At 41.1% G+C, this 24,418-nt stretch overlaps 1 protein-coding gene across 1 annotated transcript in view; it reads left to right on the forward strand.

The window, feature by feature from the left end:
* Nucleotides 1-24,418, forward strand: part of rims2a (regulating synaptic membrane exocytosis 2a) — a 152,575-nt gene that overhangs the window by 45,855 nt on the left and 82,302 nt on the right. The gene's annotated exons all lie outside the window — the stretch shown is intronic.

The raw sequence follows: 24,418 nt of genomic DNA on the forward strand, positions 1-24,418 counted from the left end.
ACATTTAAACCATGCTCGCCTCCCTCCTCTAACACGTGCACGCACACACACGCACACCTTCCACTTACCCCCCCCCCCTCCCCCCTCGCTATGGCAGCTCTTTGTGCTTGCTTCCCTGAAATGCCTGAGACTAAAGTATCTATTGTCGGTCTGGTGCATGGAGCGACAGAGGGGACGTTATTGAATTTGAGGTACACATCATATAGTATTTTTTCCCAGATGAGCCTTTTGCAAAGCATGTGATGGTATATGTGAGATAGAAATAGCTGCATTTGATTTTCTGCATAGATGCAATGCATCGAAAGCAACACTGCGTTTCAAATCCAGCATACTAAATATAACCCATATTGCTGCTGTTTAATGATTCCAAATGGGCTAACAATCTCGGGTGCGATTTAAGTCATCCTCATACTTACAGCTGTTGACTTCCTCCCACAGTCTCATGTATTGTCCTCCTGCAGTGACAGCATGTTTGCAGATGTGAATTTCTGCATTTTATTGCTTATATGTACGGTACAAAGAGTACAGTCACAGATTGGAGGAAAACCAACTTGTTTCCACCACTGTCAGTTGTGCACTGAGGATTCCTCTGAAGTGGAACCCCCCCGGCTTTCTTCCACCCCTCACTCATACCCATCTCTTCACTTGTCCCATCCAATGACAGGGTTGCCATCATGATAAGGTGTAATATTTGATCAGTAGAAATGATGATGTATGCTCCCTGTCTGTTAATCCTGATGTTAGCAGGATCTGATTAAAAAGACGGAGGAAGGTATGGAACAAAATTACTTAAGGTGTAAAAAAAATGACAGGAGGGTGGAGCACTTTTGATTTTCTATGTAGACTTTCAACTCAGATCCTATGATGATTTCTCTAGAGACACAATGGTGCTTAAACGTCTTCTCTCTCTGCACTTTTTGTCTGCCTTGACATGTTAACAAATTTCAGGTCAACTTGTGTTTGTGGCAGTTTTCAACATAACATGCTTTATAAATAAATACATTACTTACAATAATACTGAAAAGCATGCATTAACTGCATTATCTCAGATGCACTTAAAACAGAATTGACACCTTATAGGATCTTGTTTTTATTATAACAGTTGTCACAAAGACAACTGTTCTTCCTCCCATCGTCTAAAGGCTGCAGAGACAGTATTAATACAGTATAGAAAAGGTTACATGAAACTGCTGTAAAGCCAGTTCAGTGATGAAACCTGAATCAAGTTTTTTACTGAAGTGTGAGACCTCTTAACTGAGCGAGTTGCTTTTCAGCATCGCATCTATCACAGCAAATTTGTCTGTACCAGCACTAGATTGAGCTAGTTAAGCAATGGGTGTTTGTAAGCGCAATGGGCATCCTTTCATTATTTGCTAGCAGAGCACTGTTATATAACAGGCACGTATCTTAATGAATTTGACCAATCAAACTAACCAGTTTTTCTTAACAAGCTACTGTTATGTTGAAAGGCAGCTAACCTACTGGAATAGAAACGTTTTTAATTGGACCTTTTTTTTGGCAATACATCAGTGATTTAAGTGGTTATCAGGAATATTATAGCTGTGCTAGCTTCACCTATGGCTATAGCTGATGCTGCACTCATTTTTAAGTCTGGATAGCATCTGGACATTCCTGAGCATTTGGGTTTGGGTTCAGGTCTCGTTGGTGTGTAAATCAGTCCTGCATATTTTTCAAAAATCCTACTCTGGAACAAAATAAAATAAACAAAGAGAGAAGCATATGGAATTAACCAGTTTTACACACTGTATATAACCTTTATTTAAGGTAATCTTGTTGAGACCAGTGCAAATAACCAGACAAACAAGTGCATAACATACAAAGAACATATTCAGACATGAGAAAGGCACATGCAGCATCAATGACAATCATAGGCATTAGTAAATTAATTCAAAGTTTTCAGATCCACTGTCCATTACACCAAGTGTAAAATTAATTTCAAAATGACATACTGAGATGTTTGTTTCTACATCTAAAGACTTTAAATAGCCTCATTAAACACTAACATATAGTCTGTCATGTATGTAGCATGCAAGACACACACTTTCCACTCTGATTTTGGCTCTTGCAGCCTCTTGTCAACCTTTATTGTAGCATTAAGCATTATGGATGGGTGTGAGGAAAGAAAATGGAGAAAGGAAGACAGAAAGTACCAGGAGCAGGCAGGAACACCCAGGCATCAGTCACCATAGTGACTGAGCTGTAGATGAGGAAGACATAGCAGGCTGCAGTTTGCGGGACTCTGAACCCCGGGAGCCCCAGATTCATGTTGATGTGACAGAACTGGGGAAAAGAAGATGAGGGAAAATAAGAGGGAAGGGGTAGAAGGGAAGAGGAGGAGGAAGAGTAAGTGACAGGCTGCAGACCTAGAAACAACAAGAGACAAGGACATGAATCCACAGCAGGCCCTCCCTTGGCTCTTCACAGTCCTGGACACTTGTGTTGATTTGGGGGTGTATCCACCTTGATGTATCATTGGTCACATTGTAGTATATATAGCATTTGCCTTTGTCCTTTTTAACCCTCTTTTATCCAGTGTAAGTTGACTGTGTGACTATTTTATTTTCAAGCAATGCCGTGCTTCCCTTTCCCACAGTTGCACATTAACGCCTTGCAGTTGCAAAATAAGCTGACTGAGCTCCTCCGCTGGAGCTGCTGGGAGTTAAACGCCTTGCTCAAGGCTAGGCCAACCCACATTTTCCCAGCCAGCCTCTAGGCTACCATCACTTCTTTTTTTTCCATCTGAGTACTATAAAGTAGCGTCTTGAGGGTTTAAGTGTGGGAGTCAGACTGGGGACTCCACCCTCCAACACCCAGACCTCACACCTCGCCCACGCACAGCCCACCTTCAGCCCCATGGCATTGTACCCGGTCGTTGGCGGCACTCAGCAGCTGTAATTAAGCTGGCCCTTTATTGGTTTTGTCCTCACCAAGGGAGATATGCGTAGAGAGAAGGGAGGCCCTGGTTTATTGCCTGGGCGCCTAAGAGAGGGGTTATTATGATTGCACGCTGTAGAGAGAAAGAAAGGAAGTGGAGAGAGAGAGAGAGAGAGAGACGTAAAGTGGAGAGAGTTGGAATCATAGCAGTGCAGAGGAAAAGTGGATGAATAGTGCGAGAGAGACAGTGGTAGAGGCTGAATCGATATGCTCGACTCCTCTCTGCTCTCACCAAATCATATCTCAGAATCAGACAGAGAGAAAGAGAGGAAGACAGAAACAGAGAGAGAGGGTGAGAGAGAGAGAACTGGTAGCTTGTAGTGGGCTGTGTAACCAGATAAACATCAGGCTATGTCCCCAGCCCCAGGCCTGCTGCCACTGCTGCTAATGCTGCTGACCATAGAGGGAGGTGAAATTGCCATTGCCGAGGTTTGGTTACAGGTTGCCACAGCGGCCAGAGGTACACGTGATGTCACCTAGTAAGATGTACATTACGTATAGGTTCCACTGGCCTGCCCTTTCTCAGCAGTGAAACAGGATGAGGAAGGTACAGAAAGCGTCAGGGACAAACAAAGGAAAGATGGAGTACTTTTCAACAGAAACGCTGGCCTGTGCAGAGTGCTGACATCTGGGCTCTTTTCATGCTCATGGAGCGAGACTGATTCCCTCAAAGGCTGAATAGGCATGTGTGTGCATGCATTTGTGTGTGTGTGACCCTCAACCTTAACAGTTCATTAATGGTTGAGTTACAGTGGGCATAATGGCCTCCAGTGAAACTACATTTAAGTTTGGCATTAGAGGCCAACTCTGCCCCAGGTCCTTAACTTCTTCGCTCACTGATGGAGTAAAGAGAATTGGCATAAATGTGAGACTTGTGCTCTTGTGCGTCTTTGTGAGAGTGCATGTGGCGGCACTTGTATGTTCATGTGTTTGAAGCCCAGTCCCTAGGAGGTCTTTTTTCTCTTAAAAAACCCTCTTTTCTTCTGCTCCCAAACAGATGTCTGATGTCATCTTGTTTTTAAATAGCCAAGAGAGGGAAGAGAAACTGCATACACCGCATGGATAGTGCTTTGTTTTCAACCATATGCCTTGATGTGTGATACTATTTGTCAATGTCAATAACCATTAACCATTTGTAGTGGGGTTAAATTGAACTGCCTTTGCTGAAGTCGCTTACCATCAGTGTAGAATCTTAGTGGTAGTGTATATACAGTACATACATTATTCCACTAATCCTTTTCTGGCCTTGATGGTCAGTGGAGTTATTAATTGAATGCTAAGGCTCTCTCCTCCTGAAGGTACTTCACAGCGTCATCATTCTTGTTTTACATTTGGTCTATTGATTAAAGAGGCTTTCAAGGTCAGACCTTTGGAAGGTCAAGAGGTGGACTTTTTTAGCTAAAACTATACTGTCACTGAGTCATTTCTGTGTATATGCAATCCATTTTAAATCCACCATTAGTTTCAGTAGGGTCTATATGTACATGTATTATGCTCTAGGAATCTGTTTTAGTAATTTTGTGATTCTTCTGTTACCTCATAGCATACTATCTGCATGCATTGTTTCATGAATGGCAAAGAGACTACTTTACACGTAATCCTGTTGCTGTGCCCCAAATCCAAATGTATTTCATGCTCCAATTTATTCAATTACCAAAAATACACTTGAAGAAGCTGTGTGATAAAGCAATAATGAAAAAGCTTAATCTAAACATCTGCATCTATCCAGCCCATTGGTATCATCATCCGTCTCATCCCCAGCCCTTGCTCAAATCCTCTTTTGCAACACTGATGGTATTTCGCAAGCTCAATGAGATTAATTATTTCCATATTTTGCAAACATTGCACTGTGTGTGCGGCTCCCCTGTCTCCCCGCACGTGTACAATTAGCTCAGTTCATTTGTGTTGCAAATGAGCCGGCCCTGGCGGTGCTCGTCGCCCTCCCTGGGCTTCTCCTGCCACACAGCGGAGAGGAGAACCCTGCCGAGGAGTGATCAAAAGCCTCCTTCTCTGGCAGGCAGATGCTAAGTAAACACAGAGAAGAAGCTCCAGTTAACTGTCTCCTACCGCCTCTGCTTCTTGCCTTCATTATTTTTGCAGTCTGCGAGCTGGCATTAATGAAACCCCATGTAATATTCATTTAATTCCCAATGTTTACTAGTTCATTAAGTTTTAGGATAGTAGTTGATCTGATCTCCAGGGGTGGCTATGAAGAGGGAAGAAGCTGACTTTGAAGATTTTTTTTTTTTTTACTTTCTGGGCTTCCTTCCATTTATTCATATGTCTCTCTTGATCCTGTTAGAAACGCATTCACAGTCCTCTCTCCTTGCTTTTTGAATTGTAATGCATTCCTCTCCCCTCGTTTGCTTCACCACACTTCTGCTGTCATTTGTAATAATATAAATGAAAGTTTGAAGGCTCTGTTTGGATTTGGTTCAGTGGCACATCAAAATCGAAACCAAGGACCCAGTTACTGTCAACATCCGTATGAAACATAATTTAAAGACCCTATTTGTACAAAATACAGATGACTAGAGTGCCACCTCCTATGATCTAAGGGCAAACAGGTGGGTAAATGCAATTCAAGTTATAAAAATAACGTTCACCATCTCCTCACTTCCCTGGTTGAAGTAAACCACCTTCGTAGATTAAACGTTTTCTCAGACATGGGCCCCTCTGCTCAGTTCAGCTCCCTGGCTCAGGGCATGTGTTACAGACACTGTCCTATGCAATTACAATTAACCCACGCAGCCCTTTGGTCTGGGGCGTGCTTTGCAAAGGTCTGACCGTGGGTTCATCGATTGAGACGTTGGCTTGTCAATGCCATTGAGCGCAGGAGAAAAGGTCTTTCTGCTGAGCACTCAGGGACACAGTAAGTGGCTTTTTCATCAGACAAAGAGGGTAAGAACTCTAAAAATGGTAAAAACTCCAGTAGGCAGTAGATGAGGCAACAGTGTAGCTCTAATGAAGTAAGCATTAAAATGGTCATTAAAAAATACATTCTCATTATGTGCTAAAACATGTATTTGGAGTCTCCATATGTATTTTCTTGTTGGCTTTCCAAAACTCTTCAACCCTTGTACTTAGCAGAGCTACATACTTTCTTTGTGTTTCTTTGATCTCGATGAGTGAGTGTGTGTATGTGTGTGTGTATGTGTGTGTGTGTGTGTGTGTATAGTGACATCTCCCAGATAAGGAAAATGTTTCAGAAAGGGGCTCGCTAGGCACTCTCTTCCCATTATGCACAGCTTCCTGTCTGCCTCCAGGCAATCCTTCTAGCAGCCAGTCTGTTTGAATTCAACCTAAGAGACACTTGAGGGGAAAAGCAATAAAAATGGAATGGAAAAAATGGGGGGAACAGCAGTTTATTCATTTAAAAAAATGCACCAAAATTAATGGCATTTTCAGTGACTGACGGGGAAAGATTTCTGCTAACTAGTTACTAATAGCCTACTACTACCACTACTACTAATTGTTTCACTAACTAGTCCCAGAACAGGATCAAGAAAACAAGATCATTTAACGTGGTAGCTCCAGTGGAACCCACACGTCTCCAATTATTCTGCTGCTCTGCACTTTCTCAAATTATATGCCTAATTTGGCACACTGTAGGACAAAACCTGTGTGGCTGCGTGTCTCAAACAAACTTTGTGTACATTTTGCTGCCATTGGCTTAAATTATGTCTTTTGTTACTCAGTTAAAGAAAGAGCAAAATTTTCAAATGAGAAGTGATTTTTCAGCACTAATTCACTATGCATATAGTGGGAATTCAACAGTGGTTAAATTTGCATGCCTGATAAAGATAACTCATGATAGAGATTTTCCAAGTTGGCTGCTGTCTCTTGCTGTCAGTGGATATCAGAGTTTGTCAAGCTGGGAGATCAGTGAGCGATACTGTAAGTAGCATACATTTTGATTTGATTATGACCAGGGCCTAGCCACAGAGATGCATTGGGGTAACTTGGCTGCAGTGGCTTCCCTTTCCTATGGATATAATTGGAGAGTGCTTATGCCTCCTTTCCCTGGCAATCTCTGTGCTTAGGCCACTGTTTATGACAAGCAACATCCAAGCAGAATGGCTGTTTGAAGCAAAGAAAAGGGCAATAAGAAAGAAATATAATATAATTGACCCCACACCTGTGATGATAATGATATTTCTTTATCGCATTATCACATTTATGCAGAAGGCTGGCCTCCTAATCTTAAAACTAAAAGGTGTGAAGTGCCTCGCAAACACACAGAGCTTTTACTACAACAATCTGTTATTATTGTTCATTTATAAATGATGCGTTATAAATAGCTGCTATGGTGATAAACGTGATCTGTGCTGGATCGCCAGAGACACATTTTAATGGAAATGCTGCAGTCAAGTGGGCTCCCACATGTTTTACTTAAGCTTGTTGCAGCTTCATCAGCATTATGTTTCATTGTTCATAGTGTAGTGTAGTGTAGCATTAGTAAACTGAACCACACCAGGCACAAAGTATTTAGCATAACCTGATGGCAATTTAGTATTCAGTACAGCTTTTAACTCTCCAACCCACTCTGGGTTTACAATGTGCCCAGATATAAACTGAGCATGAGTGGACTCTGGCCAAAGTCTAGCAGTGTAGATCAGCTCCATTTTGAAACCAAGTGACCAATTGGTGTGGGAGACGTTTGCCTATAGAACTTTGAATGTGACTTTTTATTGACTCAACAGTACTGGTTACTGTAGGCGGCATGGTGGTCTGGTGGATAGCACTGTGGCCTCACAGCAAGAAGGTCGCGGGTTCAAAAGCCTGGTCGTGTGGAGTTTGCATGTTCTCCCCTTGTCTGTGTGGGTTTCCCCCACCATCAAAAACTTCTTCAGTCAGTGCAATTGACGGGGCACTGATGAAAAATCTGGAGTTGGCGCCCGGGTGCTGCATAGCGGCTGCCCACTGCTCCCTTGAGGGATGGGTTAAAGTGCAGAGAATGAATTTCGCAACATGTATGTGACAAGAAAAGTATCTTCTTCTCTTCTAACCTCAGTATCAGGGCCCCTTAGTAACTAGAAGGACTCCAAGCACTGCATAAGTGGTGACATTTACCTAATTCTAAATTTAATAATGAAGAATTAGGAAAAGTAGCTACTTTTGTATTTTTCTAAGCTCTAGACATGGGAGTATCAGCAGGTCAGACAATTAATGAATGAATTGCCATTAAATAAGGTAAAAATCTCCATAGGATGCAATGTGAGGACTTTGGTGAGGCTGTGATTTTTCAAGTATTGCCACAGTTGGTCAAAACATAACATACATTACTTGTCCAGCACTTATGACAGAATACTTACACGTATGCCCCCAGCCATACATTGAGATTAGTGCTAATATTAGCATGCTAAAATGAGATTAGTGCTAATGTTAGGTTAAGATAAATTTTGGACTAGATGGAGGACAAGTCGGAAGGTAGGAAGTATTATATATTTTCAATAAAGAGGGGAAGGGGCTGGGTTAACATGCTAACGAAGTGGGGCAATGTAAAGCTGAGTTTGGTGCATTGAATGGGATGTCCAATTTAAGCCACTGCACAGAGGATAAACCCTTTTTATTTACAGCAGGTAACATTATGGTCTTCTTTTGATGACACGTGGCTAAATTAAAAGCAGGCTGCTAATTTTTTACTGTGTATGTAAATGTGACTGTAGGTCAAATTATGTTGGAGCATAGCTTTTTTTGTGTAGAAAGATAAATGCTGATGAATAAGCAGGAGCAGGATTAAGTGGAATTTAAGAGCGACAAGTGAGTTTTGTGCAGAAATATTAGATTGGCATTGGTAACACTAGATGACAGGTTCATTTTCTCCCTCCATTTGTTCGTACAGGGCAAAATAGTGTTGGGGGGCAGGCATTGAAAAGTGTTGTATGGGACAATGGAGGCCCAACCTTGAACCTAACATGAAAGGCTATTTAGCCTGGACCTCATCACCATTTGTCAGCAATGATTGGACAATAACCAAAGAAACATTACTCACCTGTGAACAGACCTCATACTCCCTTTTCTCCCTGACTGGATCACACTTCCTGCAGCTTGTTGATCCCCCGTGCAAACACCCCTCCGCCCTGCTTAGTCTTGTCGTATATTTGGATCAGGGAGGGCTTGGCTGTCTGCCGCGTCGTGCCGTGCTGCTGCAGTCTTATCTGTTGACAATAATAGACTCAGAGGACTTGGGAGAAAAAGAGAGAGAGGGGGAAAGTGTATGTGTGGGGAACTGGAGCGACCAATGTGACCAGTCCAGACCAGCCTAGACTGCTGCTGGTTTCCCAAGAGGGTCGTCAGTCTGTCCAGCCCCAGAGATGTTATTTTGGGCAGCAAGGATTATTAAAGCATCCTCTGACTCACCCCTCAGCTTTTTTCATTACCTCCTCACTTTCAGTGCAGCCAGACAGCCACGCAGCATCACTGCCTTTGATTTCAAATGCAGCTTGCTCACTGGAATGAAAAATGCATACTTAGCAGAACCAATAAGAAATTTATTTATGGAAAGAGAGAGATAAAGATAGAAAGAGAGAGGAATGGGGAGAACGTGGTTCTTAAGACATTTTTTTTTCCAGTGTGGAAATACAGCCCAGTATCTGGTTACAGTAGAATTTACTGGGTTATGACTAGCTCGATAAATCTCAGTATGTTCTCGCTTTGTGAAAATGAACAATGACTGACAAGCAATAAGCAGTCAACATACTAAAGCACAGCAGCATGTAGGAAGGGAGGGTCTCTATGGATATCCCTTCACCGTAAGCTGGAAAGTCTTTGTAATGTGTTGGTGTGTGGGGGATGTTGTGTGAAACTGTGAATAGCGGCACCCTATTGTTTCCTCATAGTTTGCTGGATTCATTTTACATGTGTGAGTGATTGTACAGGAGGATGATGCATGAGTGCTATTTTGTGGTTGAGCAAAAAACAGATTTTCTTTTTTTTTTTGCTGACCTCCAGTGGTTTACCTAACTGCAGTGATGTAGCATCATATTCCAGGGTCAGAATACCGTGAGATCCCTGTTGGGTGTAGTTACAGATGCAAATTACACTTTTGAACATACACATCAGCTCTGCTGGATGTAGTCAGACATGCAACAGACTTGAAACTTTCAATCATAGAGGGCAGTGAAAAACTACTTTTCAGCCTGGTGTGAAGTAACTCTTCAAATACAATACAAAGCAAGTATTCCTAATGGAAAATCATTCTTTCCTTACTTTGTGCCTTGTAATGTGATGTTTAATGGCTTGTTCATATTAAATGAGGCCAAAGTTTTAAATAATGAGGTAAATGTATGTAAAAGTAATCCCTGTGAGCAAAAAGCGCAGGCTTTAGACTGCTCTGAATGCTAGGTTTCTAACGTTTTTTTCCTACTTTCATGCTGAGTTGATGTCAGCTTTATATAGTCATCTGCTGTCTCAGTTATTCTTAGGGCTGCACGATTATGGCAAAAATCATAATCATGATAATTTTGGTCAATATTGAGATCACAATCATTTAACACAATGACTCATTGACTTGCGAAAGATCATGCATTTACTGAACTTTTGAAAAAAAAGAATATATATTATACATTATATAAGATAAGGTAAAATTTATTAATAATATTAGGTTGACATAGCAGCATGAAAGAATGTAAAAGAACAGATGCAGTGCTGTAGAATACTGTAACATAACACTGAAATTCAACCGTGATGCATGAACCGTGATGACTTAAACCAACAGTGAGAAATAAGTAGAAATAAAATGCAACTTTTAAGTTGTGAGTAGAGGAAAAGTCTGATAGCCGCTAGGCTGATATATGAGTGTACATCATGTGCTGAGAGTAAATTAGGGCTCTTAGGAAAGCAAAAGGGTGTGCTGGATTTATAACACAAGACAACAGAAAGTGTTACAATAATTGTTTTATCTTGATTATTTTGTTAGCTAAGCTATTAGAGCTAATGGCTGTATGGCTAACTAAGCTAACTTTGGCAGCTACTTCCAAGTAAATGGCCTGTACTTGTATTGTGCCTTTCTAGTCTTTCCAACCACTCAATGTGCTTTTACACTACATCACATTAACACCATTCACACACAGAGGCAGAGGTGCCATCACAAACAAAAATATGGTTAAGTATCTTGAACAAGGATACTTCAACATGCAGACTGGGGGAAGCAAGGGGTCGAACCACTGACCTTCTGGTAAGTGGGCGACTGCTCAACCACCTGAGCCACAGGCCCCGTTGAAGGACTGTCTGTCCACGGAGTAACTCTATAAATTCCAGAAAATATGAGTTTAGTTTCATCAAAATCAGTGAATAAAATTAAAAAGTTGTGTGTTTTTACACAGTAATCAGCGAGGCTCTAAGCAAATCTGCCAGGCCAAACATATCTGGTTCCTACACCCCCCCAGAGCTGCCATGTGCAGTCGAGCACACCGGCAAGAGGATGAGGTGGTGCAGGCGGTGAGTCTCACAATCATTAGGTGCTGCTCCTTAGTATGCTTTTGGGAAGTTGCGCTTTTATGGGTGGGGGGCGTTGAAGAAACAGGGGCCAAAACAGCTTGTTTCAGACAGAGGATGACTTTAGGGGTTGCATAAAGTATGAGTCTGAGAAAAATAAGGATTTTCTTAAGTCCCAGAATAAAAATATAGAGCTGGAAATTTGTATAATAGGTTCCCTTTAAGTCATATCTGTCAACATTGGGATTTGAGGGAAATAATAAGGGAAATAACAAGGGAGCGCAATAAATCTTCTTATAAAAGTATTGTGTTAATTTCATAGCATAGGCTATATTGTATACTTACAGTCACTACATTCATTATAATTTCATATGTAGGTTACCACTAGCCCACTATATTGATTCCATTTTTGTGGGTTGTTTTCATTAATTAAATCCTTGTGCAAGAAGCACAGTCTACATTGGTGTGTAATTTGTTAATGTTAAGTACTAACTTGTCAATAATTATAGCCAGTAACGCAGAAGAATTACTGTAGGTTGCAGTCTTAACTCGAATAATGTAAATATTGTTTTGTTCTTTTTATACAGTCTATGGTTCGCACATATCTAATTTTAGGGCAACATGGGAGTGAAATACTCTGTGGAGCAATGCATCATGCAACCTGAACCCCTCGCGCTGCAGTTCTTCTTCTTCCCGTCACTGTTATGGCTAATGTCTGCTTTATCGGAGGGGAGCGTAGCATATCTTGCAAATATATCCAGCGGGGTTTTAAAAAAAAAAAAAGAAAGGTTAAAAATACGGGACATTTACTGTAAAATAATTAAACTGGATGACACCGGGACAGAATGGTAAAATATGGGATAATGCAGGGAAAAACAGGAGGGTTGACACATGGGACTTTGAGAAAATTAGCCACCCGGGGAGGAAAGAAAATGGAAGACATGTTAAACTTTAAACACTCTGCAACTCTGCATAGGATAGCAGGGTTTTAGAAGATAGTCTTTATATAAGATACAATTACAAATGCCTCTTCTCCCTGTCTCTCGAAAATTCTATGTATCTATTGTTCTCCTATGTCTTTTCCAAGCATCTGCTGAGGAGTTACTTCCCGGTAGGCCTTATTCACAGCAGACATTTTGACTTGCCATAGTAGGGAAAGCACAGGTGTTACTATTAACATTAACAAGGGCTCAGTTATCTTCCCAGTAAGCCATGACAGAGTGACAGGGACCATGCACAATACCAGGACCCTGAAACTGTAGTAGCTAAATGGAATTCATCCATAATTTATTTCATTATTTAAAGACTGCACTTTGTCGCCTTTAGACCCATTAGCAGTGAAGCCCTCTTTTATTCAGAGCAAGTCAAAAGCCAGTTTCCCAAATGTTGCACGCAGTGTGTTTTGCGGTTTCTTTAGAAGCGATGACTAGGATGACGATGCCTTTCATGTGGTGATGTAGCAGTAAGGTCTGGTCACAGATGAGTGCCATTCACATGGATCTTCTCATAGCTTCAAACACTTGGTAAAAAAATGTTAATTGCCCACCAGTAATGTTGATTACTTACAGACCCTCCAGAGGATACCCCTACCCCGATCTGCAACAGTTCTCTGTATCACACTGTAACTCTGTTCGACTCAAGCTTAAGTCAATAAGCATAATTACAGACAGTACTCCTGTGCTGCTCCAAAGTTGCCCCAGTGAACTGTCTGGCTGTTGGTCTGCTCCACAGAGGTGTTTGCTTTATTAAATTCTAGCTGTGATGTGCATTTTTTATGTGTCATTGTTCTTCACAAATATACATAAAAAAGATTTACGCATGTTCTGCTCCTCTAACCTTTCTCTGTAGGGAGGGGAGAAGCAAGCAGCGGCATAACAGTCCTGACTTGTAGCTAATCTTAATGGCATATTCTGTTGGGGCTTGGCCTAGATAGAGTGCTAGCGGTGCCTCTTCTTAAAAAGGAGACCTAATAGGCGGTGCAGTGTGGAAGATGTATTGGCCATACAGAGTATCAACATGAACACACAAGGCACTGGTTGGTCTGCTCTCTGACAGGAGGATAGAGTCTGTGTTCTTGGAGCCAATTAGTGAATACACTTACAGATCTGCAGACACTGTCAGCTGAACTGATAGGTGTGGGGCTGCACAACTTTGTATCCACTTGCTTCACATGAAATTTTCCACAGAGCAGGGAGATTAAAGCTGTAGTTAATTAAAGCTGGAGACAAAAAGCTGTTTGCCGATTACACCAGCAGTCCTTTCTGATTTGGCCTAAATGTAGCATGTAGTATGCAGAATGCAAACAAAAGCAAAATCTGCAGTATGCCAAAAATACCCAGATGTTGTACTGATTTGGAAGAAATCTCCAGTAAGCATCAGACCAGTATACCTAGTGTACTATAGAAAAATGGAAAAGAGCAGCATTCCTGCTTCAGTGGTGGACATGGAGGAATACAACTGATCTCTCCGTGATAACAAAAAATAAAACTAAATGTTAGATTTAAGTTAGGTATGTTGTGTTGTTTTCTTATTGACAGCTCACTAAGGTTGCTGTTGCTGTCTTTGTGATCTCAAACGTTAGCTTAGCAGTCTTAATAAGCTTTATAGCTTATACAGTCATTACACTTTGGCTGCAACCTTGTTACACAAGCTTAAATTAGAAAAAGTGGTACTTTTACTAGATTTATATTCCCCCTATTGTTTACTGTATTGTTTACTGTATTGTTTACTTTTGCTTTCCATAAGGGGGGGGGGACTGGCTAAGCCTGGCGTAGTATACTGCAAAATAAAACAATGTAATAGTTTGATACTGCATGGTACTATGAAAAGCAGTATGCAGTACATACTGCATAAAAAAATATTAAAAAGTATGCGGTATGTATGTATTACATACTGCGATTGCTGGTAGGATGTAGTTTTATACAGTCTAAGTGAGGGAGTGGCTGGCATCTGTGGGCATGTGTGTACAGCTTATTATTATTTTTTTATTAAAAAGCTGAAAATCTGGTAGTGTACCACTGTTTATTTTAACAACGTTGTTGTTAAATTTTTGCTTATTGGTGCTTATTTATATATAAATATACTATTTATATTTATAACATTTAAGGGGTACATTGATACATGTTCATTTTACTGAGAGATCACAAGGTCACAGGCTTGAATATTGCAACAGTCTGTATGGCTACCTGGATATCATATATAAGAACATCAGCTGGATTCCTAGAAGGTAAAGTAAGTATGTAATTTCCATCTTTACACTTGTCTTATCAGGTGTTGTATCTTGATAAAATCCAGTTGTGATTTAATACAATTTCTTTTACACTTAGCCAGATCACAATTCAGATTAAAATCCATTTTGGTTTTCCTGGACTAGACTACTTGCAAACCTATTCTAGTCCAGAGAGAGGTGGCAGAGCACCTGAAGCTGTTTGGAAACTGCCAAAATGCTAAAAGAAGAAACTATTGTGTACTTTAGCAGTTGTAACTAAACTGTTAAAGCAGGGACGCTGCAGAACACAACAGTTTAGTTAGGTGGCAACAACTATTTATAAACGAACACAAGCACATCTGCTTTTGGATGGCTAATTTCAGTGAAATATCAGTGTTTCTTCCATTATCAGAGAGGACAGATGCAAGTTAGGGGCTTTTACCACAGATTAATTACTGACATAGTTACAGTTGAGAGGAGAAAAGCTTACGTATGCATCTTGGAGAGACATCTTTCTGTGTGGAGTTTGCAAGTTCTCCCCATGTTCCCATGTGTGGGTTTCCCTTACCATCAAAAACATGTTCATGTCTCCAGTCAGTGCCACTGACCAGATACAGAACAAAATCTTTGCAGGGCAGGGTGTACTTGTGGAGTGAAGTGGGAGCACCATTTAACAGCACCATGGGAGATTTTATTCCAGCACAGAACAGGAATTGTTTTACTTTTCACACATTTTGAAATGCATAGATTTAAACAGATTAGCTTAACTGGCATTTAGTAAAAATGCAGTTGTAACTAAAACTAAAAATGCAGAAATGCAGCAATAGATTTAGAATTTTGACAGGCATTCAAACTTTACTAGTCCATCTCAGGCTCATCATGACATCACTGATTGTCTGAAGTTGTCTTCCTGTGTCTTAGTTAGAGTGGCAGTCAGGGTCCCTGACCCTCTGGTGATAAAACACCCTCAAAGGTCCTTTATCATTCCCCCTCCAACCTCTGTCCTGGCAAACTCTGTGTCAACAACCCCTCGACTGTCAGTCAGCTGTCACCAGTGGTGCACTAGTAGTGCATCTTCAGTCCAAGAGTCTTATGGGAGGACTGAGGCGAGGAGGACGCAACGAGAAAGGGGGAAGCAATTGGAGAAACAGGGCAACAGATGTGAAAAGTGTTGAGGCAGAAGAGTGAAGAGAAAATGGCAGTAAGAAAGACTTTAACAACACCCAGATACTGTCCATCATAATACACAGACCTACCCACACACATGCCGAGTAGACTTGTCAAACCAGGTCACTGAAAACCAGCTACGTCATTGTGGTGCAGAACCAGGAAAAAAGTCTTTGATCCATTTTGCAATGCACAGAAATTATGGGGTAGTGAAATCTCTCTATCTCTCCTCTGTATTTGATTTGATGCCTGAAAATCCACCCTGTGGATAAAAAACAACAACACATAAATCATGTATTTTGTTCAGTTTAAGGATCATAAGACCTCAGGCTGAATGAGATTAAGCGAGACCTGCTCTGCTTGTGATTGGTGATAGATGTCAGTTAGTAATCAACCAAGGAATGTAATCCTTTCGTAGGCAGTGGACTGAGCGGCTGGCGGGTTGGACGGGGTTGCTGCTCGACCTACAGCCAATTGTGGCGATCACATGATGATGGTGTTAAACCCGAAAGTCAGCTCGCTTTCAGGACCCCAGGAGCCTTTGCAGCAGGGCCATAAACTGTGCAATCGTTCAACATGCAGCAGTGTGGCGGAGCACTCTGGGTGCAGCAGACTGTCAGAAACAAAACATGTCATGCTGATGCTACAATATCGTTTGGATATTAGGAATTGTAGCTAAACTGTCGGGTTGCAGCAGGAATTTAACCCAGCTGGATTGTACTAGGTAACAGGGGATTGAATGTGTTTGTTTTATTCCCGGGGGCGTACCACATATGCAGCAGCCGGCTGAGTATGTCTTGGGAGTGACGCTGCATCTTTAAATGGACAGTTAGAAGCGTTTCTCTTCCACTCCTCTCGTCTTCTTTGATTGCTGTTGGTTGAGACTCGCACACTCAGCTTGTTTTTCTTCTCCTCTTGCTTTCTTTCTGGTTATCTCATTTCAATAGAGGCCATTCCAGGATGTATCGTTGTCATTAGTGGGCCAGATTCCCTCTAAGCGGAGAGATCTGCAACACGGCGCCACTCATTTGTTCTCATTTGACTTCTCTCCATTATCCGCAAAGTAGAGGTGGCACAATCCCCACGGGGGCAGCGTTGCATTTTCACCTTGATTGCTTTTGGCTTTCTTATTTAACATGTTTCTGCAGCTGCAGCAGCAGAGGCAGAGGCAGAGCAGACAGAGCTGGTGTGACACACTCATTCTGAGAAGCACTGCTGCAAGACTACGTTTACTGCTTCTGTGTGAAGATCATCCAGAGCCCTCTAGAAATAAAACAAGGGCATTATTTAGTGCTTGAGGAGAGAGAATTGAAAAAACTACAAGGGCCTGGTCGTAGGCTGGGAGCCAGCCCCGATACTAGGTAGTCTGGATTTGACTGGACTGCTTTTGTGAACGGTTTGTGCACAGAAGGCCATGTGTTTGCGTGGCCAGGCAGAGATTTGAACTGAGCTACATCCCAGGATCTGACAGTAACTTTCAGTAAGGCTGGTTATTTATTTATTTAATTTTTTTTTAATTATTTCATAATTTAGACTTTTATAAGCAGTTTGTATGAAGAATAGATGACAATGCAGTGTGTAAAAATTGTTTATTTACAGTTACTTACAGTTACATCTTAATATGTACATATGAACATTTAAATTGCGTACTGCTGTGTAATGTATGTTGTCTTTTCTTAAGATAATTGTCAGATGTCTTGTTAATTAGTGGAATACAGTCAATTGTTTTTTTGCCGTTACAGTTAACTCTAAACAGTGCATTGTCTTTGCTTCTGGGATAATTGTCACAGCAGCATTAAAAAGCAGCAGCTTCATCATGGCATTTTAGCATGGCATTACTACGTTTAAACTTCTATGTAATATCTATGAAATGCTGAAGTGTGCTTACACATGCAGCCAAAAGGATGAAACCTGCAACATCTGTGAGGGGTTCATCACTCTTCATTGCCTTTCAATTATTGATCTATGTGCTTGTGGCATCTTTAAACATATTGTACTGTAATTAGTTGCTCCCAGCTTCCCAAACACAGAACAATTAGAGAATTTTGCTACAATATTTGGTGCTATTATTTGCTTATATTCAGTGCTATTGGTTTTGTACCAAAGATGGATATATGAATAATGTGATGTATAATTATGATCCCAGTATTGAGCAAATTGTTGAATATCACTGTAGCCAGTAAAGATCATGGACTGTGAAGGTGAGATGGTTGCTCAGGGCTTTTGAATTTAAAGGTTAAAGTGTTTTCAGTATACAATAAATTGATCACTAGCCTGTGTGTTGCATATGCTCTGTGTAAATATATGTGTGATAACCCTTCTATCCAAATATCAAATGTTAATTTGTGACCACAGGGGCTTCCTTCTTGATCTCAGGCATTTCCTCATACAGCTAAGGCAGTGTTAAAACACACAAAGACTGAGAGAATGACACAGTTAGACAATCTAGTCCATTTGGAGCCTGGGAACTGGGATCTGGCTGTGGATGTTTTTGATCAGATCCCCTCAGTAGGTCAGAGCAGGAACACGTCTGATGAGGCAGAGAGGGACAACCTCACCACAGACAGACACAATTCTCATTACACCACAGTATATCAGGGAGTTACTGACAAACAAAAAAATTGTTTTTTGTGTCAGGTTGCGGAAAATAACAGCATATAAAGGTTTTATCATGGCGAGCATGTCGGGTCACTTCTAATCTTTTAGGGTCATACTTTTTAATCTTTCTGGGCCATAGTGTAATCCCATGATTTTTGTGAGCCATGGATTTGATACATTATGTTGCTTTTGATAAGGAGAGTGTACTTTGAAAAGATGATTATAATATTGGAATTACCTTTAGAGCACTGGAGGTGTATGAGGCTGTGCTGAAAGCAAAAACAGAAGCCATGGTTACATAGCATCTTAGAGAGGTCTGTGTCTTTTCTGATTTACAGTTAAGTGTGGAGGTTTACCCCCTCTGCACCACATAGTAGATGTGTTGTGCACTCCTTTGCTTTGGGTGTCAAACCATGATCCTTTTCCTTATTCAGAACTTACAGCCATTAAAGAAAAAAAATGGCTATACTATCATGAATCTTTTTCCCCCCATTTTAGCTATAAATGTCCTTCTGCCAGTCACATAGTGAGACCACTGTCACCCTCCCTGAAGTGAATCGTATTGTCATCGCCTTGTCCTTGTAGTTCACACACTGTCACAGCGGAGGATTTCTATAGTTAGCTCAGAATAGGACGACAGCAGTAACGAGGGCTGCTGTTTTTCCCACAGCAGGAATAAACAGAATGCTACAGCAGCCCATGTGTGTATTCCCACACCGTACCTTGCAGACAATGAACATGCCTCTCTATTGTCTGCCTGTTTGGATGATTCACTGCTGGTCGATCTGCTGCACACCACGCTGCCCGTGCTGTGGCTTAGTGTGTCTGTGGTGACATCACACACGCATCTCGCTATATAAGGGGACGTGATGGAGGGCGTACGTCACTGTGCAGTTCGTGACTCAATAGTTGCAGCAGCTGGGCGTCTGTGCATCGCGGGCATCACGATCCCATGGTGTCCCATCCTGCCTCTTCATGCTTGAGCTGAATGCACCATGCACACCAGCAGCAGGTTTAGCTATAGGACACAGTTAACTAGCGTCTCCCCTGTGTTACCTTTTCCTGCTTCTTGTAATTCACATACGTTGTCGACAATCTACCCCCTTTCCCTTTACGCATTTTGCCTGTCTCACTAAGGATGGAATGCAAAACTAAGACCAGCAGAGTGTGTCATGGCAGAGCTGTGGAGAGCTCAGAGGTGTCTGCAGAGAGGCTATTACAGTAGCAGTGGCAGCTGGAGCACTGGGGGATTATTACACAGTACAAAATTTTGTGCCACCACTCTGTTGTACTTGCACTGAAGGCTGGTTTAGGGCTGACAGTGTTAGCGTGATGCAGATGCTGATGGAGCGTTGTTGTTAACTTGCTTACTAGCTGCCATAGACATGTCTCTGTTTGGACAGGAAGCACATACAAGGCTAAACGGTGGCAGGGAAATGTGATACTTGTGTCAAGATGAGTTAGAGCTCGTCAAAGGGCAGTTTGTTAATGTTTGTTGTAGTTGTTTTCTGCACGGTCTTTGTGCATGTGTGTTCAGGGTGTAGGATTTCAAGACAACATCCCAGAGGGGACATTAGCCTGAAACCCTGAGGGCATGCTTAAAAGCCAAAATGAAGCATTTCTTACGCAGCCAGTGCAGCATACTTAAAACACATGCAGTTACAAACGCAGGGGCATGCACAAGTGAACAGATGTACCCATACACATGCGCACACCCTTCCACCATCAGTGAGTCACTATAAAGAGTTTCTCATGCTAATCACGCACTCCCCCACCTAGCACTCCACATTTTCTTCCATCCAAGTCACTCCGCCTGTCCCCTACTCCAGCATATCATTTCTGCTGCCGCTTCACTTTGGATTTGTGAATGAAGCGCTGCTCAGTTAGTGTCCAGGAGCAAATCATGAATAATGCAATAACCCTCATGTGTTTCTCCAGCCGCGTCTGAATCACTAGTGACGCTCTGTTTGGATGCTAGGTAATCGGAGGCATTTGTTTTGATGTGAAGCAGAAAGGGGAGGTCAGTAGCTGCATCACAGAGACCTTCTCTAGGTCTGTGTGAATAAAGATGTGTTAATTAAAGTGCACATCCATTAGTCTTGTTTTAGTTGTGTGTGTGTGTTTTTTTACTTTAACAAGAGAGTATTAATATAGTATTAATATACTCCTTTGTCTGTATTGATATTTATTCAAATTTATTTGTCACCGGGCCAGACAGGGGACAGACATGGGGATGGGGAATAGAAACACCACATAAACACACAGCACAGAGAGAGGGCAACACCTGTAAGAGAACAGGGATGGGGGATGGGGACAACAGGAAATAGCAGAAGGAAACACCAAATCCAAAAGGCAACAAAACCTGCAAGAGAACGGGGTGGGGGGCTTGGGGCCGAGAGAAACAAACAACAAACACACAAACAAACAAAAACGAAGAGACAACCAGCTGAACAGCAACAATAAACAGCTGACATAGGAAGACAATTGAGAGAGAAGTGAAAATGAGAAATGTGTTTCTACTCCGCCTTTGGTACTAAGATGGGGTTTTTTGTACTCTATTTGGAGTAAACCAGTTTGTGGCTAATCTTTTGGTGGCATTTTCTTTAACTGTTCACATATGGTGTTTATCCTCTCAGAAATGTAGAGTGCAGCACTTCTTTTTTCATTTTCTTTTCTTAGTAAAAATATGCCAAATACAAGGTATCTACAACGGTAAATCTGATTATATTTATTAACCAGCTATTGAGAAAATCTCGATTGCTTTTGTTTGAAATGCAGGCAGTTATCAAAGCTGCAGTGAATGCTTTTAGCCACTGAGAGTCGGAAAGTAGACTCCAAAACAGTCACAGCAGCAGTCCCCAGTTCTTGCCTAATGTTACCTATACATCCAGCAGAAACAGGTCAACCCTTGCATCCTAATAGGCAGATTGGTAAGCGGCTGAAAGCTGCACAGAGCTGCACTAAGATATTCTCGGTATTAGTAGCATTAGTAACAGGCCTTTCACATTACAGGTAATCATTAGCTTAATTATGATATTTAAATGTTGATAATAGTTTTAATGTGAAAAATATCACTGTATTATTTCGACATTTATAGCAGCATTAATTTAAACACAACGCTGCCATATTATCATCTTATAAAGTTGTTACGGCAAACAGGTTAGCAAGCAGTTGTCTAATTTAGTCATCCAGCAGACATGGCGCAACATTGACATTCAGTTGGAGATGTGTTTTCAGCCACTTTCCTTTCACATATACATAGTCATTTGTAATATAATATTGATTAGTGCAGCTTCACAAAAGGTGAAGTGCCTAATTCAATAAACCATTGTACACCACGTATATCTGTAGGACTTTTGCTGTTTGGTACTTTGGGATTTTTTCGTAACTGGACCAAACAATTATGTTTTTATGTCCTTTCTGCTGTTAAGTAAAACTTGCTTATATGTACTTGTATTGCTGGAGTACACATTTTGTACCAAACTATTCCTCAACTTCTGCCCCTCTCTAACAGCCCATATTTTAACTGTACATTAGTTCATCAACTATACACATACATCATCCTGGCACAGATTATTCAGTGTTCAACAGAGAAGTATTAAAAGCATCTTTGCCACATGTGCCTCACCACAGCACTGATATCTATTGTTCTGTACATTCATTATACTCAGACTAACCCGAACGGTCCATGATCCAGTAGGCAGGGACCAAAACTCCTCAGTGGGTCAGTGAATCAGCCAATCACACGTGAGGAGTCCTTACCTTGAGTGACCAAGGCTGGCAGCAGTGATTTATGAAGCTCTTTGAAATTTATGGAAAGTTGTCATGTACAAAATTAAAGGGATGCTTCACAGAGCTTTTTCCTTAACAAAATGTCATTATTATATTGGAGGAAAAGTGGGAGAAATGTAGGAGAAAAGTGGCTTATGAATAATTGATTCTCAACAAAAGAATAAATGCATTAACGCACAGTTAGCCTCCTCCAGGCTTTTTATCCACTTCCTGGCTAGTTTCATTTCTGACAGTCGGACAATGATAAAATGATTGATTGCTAATTTTAGAAATATAGGGCTCCTGACTGTAACCGTACTTGAAAATATCAATTTTAACAAGTTATTTTCAGATATTTTCAAACATACCTGTCCTCTTTTCAACATTTTACTTCTTTCCAGTCTTATAACAGAGATGACTATTCTATTTTATCAAGACCAGGGCACATGACTGTGTCACATGTTTAAGGATATGATTTTATTCTACACCCTTACTGAGTGTGTTTTCTCATGTTTTATAAGTTCTAAGGGACATTAGATGTTTTCATCAGAAGGAAAAAGGTGTTAAATGAGATAAATGAAAGGGCGCCTCTTCCTCCGAGGTTCATAAATTCAGACATAACTCACACACTTTGTCTCTCTACATCCCTTCATGTCCATTGTACTGTGCACACAGATGCAATCTGTGAAACTCTAAATCATTTATCAATGCGCTACTCTCAGTACACTGTCTGGTTCGTCATCTCTCTCCCCTTGCGCGCGCACACACACACACACACACACACACACACTTTTAATTTGGAAATACAAACAGGTCATAACCATGCAGGCTGTGCTGTTAATCTTGTGCCATCCTGTTGTTTATAATGCATTGCAAATGATGATGATTTAAGCAACTATATCAACAAAGTAATCAGATGATATTAATATGAAAATGAAAGATTGCCGATGGCACTAAAAGAGTCAAATATTAGATACAATATTGTCTGTGTGACGACAGCGCAACTTTCTAAATCAAATTATATAATCAAACAGGATTTTAAGTGCATGAGTGTCTGTTTTTCCAATGTGAATATGTGTCCTTTCCATGTATTTTTAGAAAGAGGTTTGCAAATCTACCTGTGTTACATGTCATGCTGTTTAATTGGGTCAGCTGAAGAAGTATGTTTTTCCTTGAACATAATCAGCCATATTATAGAGCATGTCGAATGTATTGCAGTGAGAAGAGGGAGTGGTGCTGCATCCTGCTGCTTAGTCCCATTTCTCTCTCTCTTTCTGTGTATACGTGTGTGACAGAGACAGAGCAGGCTTTCATCAGGTCTTGACAGGGACTGAGGCCTACGCAGTGCAGGGCATAGCAAAGTCAAGCTATAGACAACAGACTGAAGGTTTCAACCTCAGCAGAGTTGCACAGAGATGTGAGATGAAGCATTGTGAGGCTAATGTCTGCCTGATGCTTCACATTTCCACCTACACACAGGCAGAGACTGTATGCTCACTATATGTTTAAATGTAATTAGGCTGTATTAACGTGCACACTCAAACCTGAGTTCTCTTAAAAATTCGACTTTTTGAAATATATTCTATATCAGAAGTCACTAATAGGCGGACCGCGGTCCGGATCCGGACCCAGCCGCCGTCCTCTCCGGACCGCCGACCTACAGCCCATTTATTATTGAGACTTACTACCTCGTGACGGAGCGTTTCTATTTTAACCCGCGCAGCTTTTCTAGCATTTACTGTACTGGTTTAGAGGACCAGGAAACTCACAGACCAATCGCATGTGCTCCAATCGTCTCATGTGACGCTGCTCAGCCAATCAAATCTGTGCATACCGATGCTTGCGAGTCGAGTCCGCGAGATTCACCAGAGACGTTTTGGAAACACACCCGAATTGAGGATACGAAAGATAAAAGAGATTTCACATGACTTTTAATCAAGAATGTACAGATTTTTACATGTACATTCCTCCCACGGGCAGTTCAAAACCAGAATATCTCATAGATCTCCAATATGCTAGCTGGAGCTCACGTTTCTCACTGAACAACAGAAAGTAGGAAAGTGGAAGCTCTGTAAGAGGAAATGAAAGAGAAGAGGAGGCTTTACAGCTGTTCATTTGTGTGTTTATTATAAAATTGGTTAAGACTACACTTCATCACTTCAATCTACACTTTTTATTACATTTTTTCTAAAAATTAGGCACTTTAATTTAGTTTACTTAAATTTAGAATTTATTATTTGAATAGTTATTATTTATTATCCTTCCAGTTTGATGTGAAAA

Source organism: Micropterus dolomieu, linkage group LG03 (genome assembly GCF_021292245.1).
Source record: "Micropterus dolomieu isolate WLL.071019.BEF.003 ecotype Adirondacks linkage group LG03, ASM2129224v1, whole genome shotgun sequence".
Taxonomy (NCBI): Eukaryota; Metazoa; Chordata; class Actinopteri; order Centrarchiformes; family Centrarchidae; genus Micropterus; species Micropterus dolomieu.